This window comes from Solanum lycopersicum, chromosome 9, assembly GCF_036512215.1.
Source record: "Solanum lycopersicum chromosome 9, SLM_r2.1".
NCBI classification, from domain to species: Eukaryota; Viridiplantae; Streptophyta; class Magnoliopsida; order Solanales; family Solanaceae; genus Solanum; species Solanum lycopersicum.
The window spans coordinates 12,770,001-12,775,097 of record NC_090808.1 but is presented as its reverse complement, the minus strand read 5'-3'; positions in this window follow the sequence as shown (position 1 = coordinate 12,775,097).

Genomic DNA, 5,097 nt, shown 5'->3' with positions numbered 1-5,097 from the left:
TGTCGGAACGTGACACTCTGATCCCCTACTACTACGTGTCAGTTCGTGACACCCGATCCCCTAATTCCTGGTGTCGGTACGTGACAATCCGATCCCCTAATTCTACGTGTCGGTTCGTGACACCCGATCCCCTAATTCTACGTGTCGGTTCGTGACACACGATCCCCTAATTCTACGTGTCGGTTCGTGACACCCGATCCCCTAATCTCGTTCTTTTAGTTCATCAAGTCTTTTTTTATACCAAGGCATCATCATTAACAAAGTGGATTTAAGGTTTAAGATTCACAGCCTCATCTTTCAAATCCATTACAATTACATAATCACATCATGCAAGCACACGATTAAGAATATAGAAGACTTTACAATACTACCCAATACATATCATTCGCTATTAAGAGTTTACTATAAAATAGCATAAACCATAACCTACCTCCACCGAAGAATCGTGATCAAGCAAGCTATCCCCCAAAACCTTTGCTTTCCTCTGTGTTCTCTCTTGCTCTCGCTCGTTCATCCCTCTGTTCTTTTTATTTTTGCTCTCCAAAATCTTTTTGTTTTACCCTAATTGTCATATAATTAAGTATAAAAGATGATAAAAGTAGCCCACTATTTATTTCAAGGTTATCTCCTTTAACCCCCAAGTAATTGAATTATTAACATTAACCTACTAACTTTATAATTATAAGCATGAATAGTCCAAAACGCCCCTTAAAATCTTTAGCAGAAATCCGACCCAGTCAGGGTTACGCATCGTGCGATAGTCCATCATGACTGCAACAGTCCGTCCTGCAGGTCCATCACAAAGTTCAGAGAGTTAATTTCTGCGGAAAGGTTTGGGACGGTCCGTCGTGCCTACGACGGTCTGTCCTGCAGTTCCGTCACGAAGTTCAGAGAGTCGATCTCAGTACCCAATTTTCAGAATCTAAGTGTTTTGGAACGAGACCTCCTCGACAGTCCGTTGTGCCCATGACGGTCCGTCGTGGGATCCGTTGACCCAGACAGTTATTACCAGAAATAAACTCTGCTGCTCAAAACGACTAAACAGGTCGTTACAATGAAAAAGTCACATTTGTTTGAAAAAGTCACAACTTTTTGGAAAAGTCATATATCAATGAAAAATCACAACTCATCAAAAAAACCACAACCTTAGTTAATGATATAGTTGTGATTTAACATTTAAGTAAGGAGTTCATGGTTTTAAAGTAATATAGATAGATATATTGTAACGATCTGTTTAGTCGTTTTGAGCAGTAGAGTATTTCTGGTAATAACAGTCTAAGTCGACGGATTCCACGACAGGTCGTCATGGACACGACGGGCCGTCATGGACACGACGGGCCGTCATGGACACGACGGGCCGTCATGGACACGACGGGCCGTCGAGGGGGTCTCATTCCAAAACACTTAGAATTCTGAAATTTGGGTACTGAGATAGACTCTCTGAACTTCACGACGAAATGACAGGACGGACCGTCACAGGCATGACGGGCCGTCACAAACTCTTTAATGAATTGAGTCTCTAAACTTTGTGACGGAAGCAGCAGGACGGACCGTCGTAGGCACGACGGGCCGTCATAGGATGCGTAACCTTGACTAGGTCGGATTTCTGTTAAATGTTTTAAGGGGCGTTTTGGACCATTCATGCTTATAATTATAAAGTTAGTGGTTTATGTTAATAATTCAATTACTTGGGGGTTAAAGGAGATAACCTTGAATTAATAAGTGGGTTACTTTTGTCATCTTTTATATTTAATTATATGCTAATTAGGGTAAAATAAAAAGGGTTTGAATAAGAAAAATAGAAAGAACAAGAGAGGGAGAAACGAACGAACAAGGTAGAGAAGAAGAACGCAGCTTTGACTATTAGCTTGCTTGATCACAATTCTTCGGTGGAGGTAGGTTATGGTTTATGCTATTTTATAGTAAACTCTTAATAGCGAATGATATGTATTGGGTATTATTGTAAACCCTTCTATATGCTTAATTGTGTGCTTGCATGATGTGATTATATAATTGTGATAAAATATGCATTATGAGGCTATTGAATCCTAAACCTTGAAAACTCTTTGTTAATGATGATGCCTTTGTATAAAAGAAGGCTTGATGAACTAAAAGAATGAGGTAAGTGGATCGGGTGTCACGTTCCGGCACCAGGATAGTATTAATGGATCGGGTGTCACATTCCGACACAAGGATAGAATGATGAGGATCAGAGTGTCACGTTCCAACACCAAGATAGTATGATGTGAATCGGAGTGTCACGTTCCGACACCAGGATAGTATTAATGGATCGGGTGTCATGTTCTGACACCAGGATAGTATTAATGGATCGGGTGTCACGTTCTGACACCAGGATAGTATGATGAGGATCGGAGTGTCACGTTCCGACGCCAGGATAGTAAAGAGAATGAATCTTGAAATATGTTAATATACTCAATTTAATGAACCTATTTCCCAAATGAGTGTGGTATGGAGGCTTGAGTCCTCATGGGTGTACTTGGCGTTATTTATCAATGATTCTTGTACTTGTTGTTGCTACCGGTTGAGTATTGTAGTTGATTTTATGATATTATCTGATATATACTGGTTTCTATTTTGAGTTAGTCGATGATACCTACTTAGTACTTGTGTTTGTACTGACCCCTACTTGTATTGTTTTTCTTTGTTAATTGTGGAGTGCAGCAAACGTGTCATCGTCTTCAACTCAACCGCAACTCTAGCCAGTCTTCGTCACACCAGATTTCAGGGTGAGATAATACTTCTAGCTTGGACTGGATCTTCTTCTTCACGTCTTGATGCCTTGAAGTTCTGGCATGGACTAACTTTTTATTTAAACTAGCTTTCTAGATACTCTTAGATTTAGTAATTTGAGGATAGATGTTCTTGTGATGATGACTTCCAGATATTGGGGATAATAATAGGTATTTGAGTTTTTAGAAGTATTAATCTATTTCATGAATGTGTTTAAAGTCTTCCGCATTATATTCTGTTTATATTGTATTGAAATGTTGGGGTTAGATTGGCCAGTTCGCTCACATAATAGGATAAGTGTGGGTGCCACTCGCAGCTCAGTTAGGGTCGTGACAAATTTGGTATCAGATCATTGGGTTCGTTGGTCTCATCACACAAGAACGATTCTAGTAGAGTCTTAAGGAACGGTAGGGAGACGCCTTTACTTTTCTTTGAGAGGCTATAGGAGTTTAGGAAAATTTCATTCTTTCTTTCTTTCGTGCTATTACTTGGATCCAATTGGTATCTAGGTGATACAAATTGGTATTTGACCATCTTCACTCTATTTCGCATATGGTTAGAACTAGAGCAACAACTGCACCAACACCAACACCTGCAAGACAAGATGCATCTGAGCCAGCCACTGGGGCTGTAAGAGGAGTAGTGGCAAGAGGCCGTGGAAGAGGTCGTGGGAGAACGTCCTCTAGAGGAAGAGGACAAGCACCTAGCCCATCTAGTACTAGGGCGGTGACTCCTCCACCGACTGAGGAAGTGGTAAGAGAGGGTGAGGAAGATGAGAATGAACAAGTGCAGAATGAGGAATTACCACCCCAACCTACCCCATAGATGATTAATTAGGTTCTTGCTTATCTTAGGGGATTATCTGATCAAGGCCAGACACCTCCTATGTTTTCTGCAGCAGCACCCCAGGTTTCGGAGGTACAACATGCAGCCACTGTGGCTCCCTGCATGGATGCCTCATTGGAAATAGGCATGTTTTCTCGTTTGGCTACAGGGCCTATAATGACAAGTGATCAGCATGAACTTTTCAGTAAGTTCTTGAAATTGAAACCTCCAGTCTTCAAGGCTGCTGAATCTGAGGATGTCTACGATTTTCTGGTTGATTGTCATGAGTTACTACATAAAATGGTCATAGTGGAACGATTTCGCGTGGAGTTTGTAACCTATCAGTTTCAGGGAAATGCCAAAATGTGGTGGCGGTAGCATGTTGAGTGTCAACCCGCACAGGCACAACCTATGACTTGGGCATCATTTTCTAGCTTATTTTTGGAGAAGTATATACCCCGGACCTTGAGGGATAGAAGGAGAGATGAGTTCTTGAGCCTAGAGCAAGGCAGGATGTCTGTTACTGCGTATGAGGCTATGTTTCGTGCATTATCCAGGTATGACACCCATCTTTGTTTCAGTTCACAATAGCGGATTCGCTGTTTTGTGAAGGGGTTGAGGTCAGAGTTGTGGATTACAGCCTTACAGGTAGCGGCTACAACAAAATCCTTTCAGGAAGTGGTAGACTTTGTTATGAGGTGGAGGGAGTGAAGCCAGATGACTTCACCATGGCATCGACATCAAAAAGGTTTCGTAAGGTGGTGAGTTTAATCGTTCTTACTCCAGAGGACAGGGTTCAGGAGGTTATCCAGCCTGTCCTATTCAGTCTTCACTGCAGGCTGTAGTTGGGGGTCCACCGCAGCCCGGTCAACATTTCTCTGAGTTTGGTGGTTACCCCCAGACTTCGTCATTCTCACAGAAGCCGATGCTTGAATCCAGAGAGTGTTATGGATGTGGGGAGACTGCACACATTAAGAGGTATTGTCGAAAATAGAGTTACAGACCTCCAATAGTCAGAGGTAGAGGTGGTCATGGAAGAGGCCGTCATTCTGGAGGATGTGGTGGTCGAGGTAATGGTGGTCACTAAAACGGCTGGGGTGACGGGCAAACTGGAGCCACTACTGCACAACATGGTAGGGGCAACGGGCAGACAGGTGATAGGGCCCATTATTACGCTTTCCCCGAGCGGTCTGAAGCGGAGACATCTGATGCTGTTACCAAAGTTAATCTTTTGGTTTGTGATTGCGTGGCTTCTGTATTAATTGATGGTGGCTCCCCATTTTCATATGTATCTTCCTCATTTTCTACTGGTCTTAATTTACCTTGTGAATTGCTTGACATGCCTATTCGTGTGTCTACTCCGGTGGGTGAGTCTGTGATAGTTGAAAAGGTATATAGGTCTTGTCTGGTGACTTTTGTGGGGATCAATACTCATGTAGACTTGGTTATCCTAGAAATGGTTGATTTTGATGTAATTCTAAGTATGGCTTTCTCCAAATTTTGGAATCTTAGATTGTAATG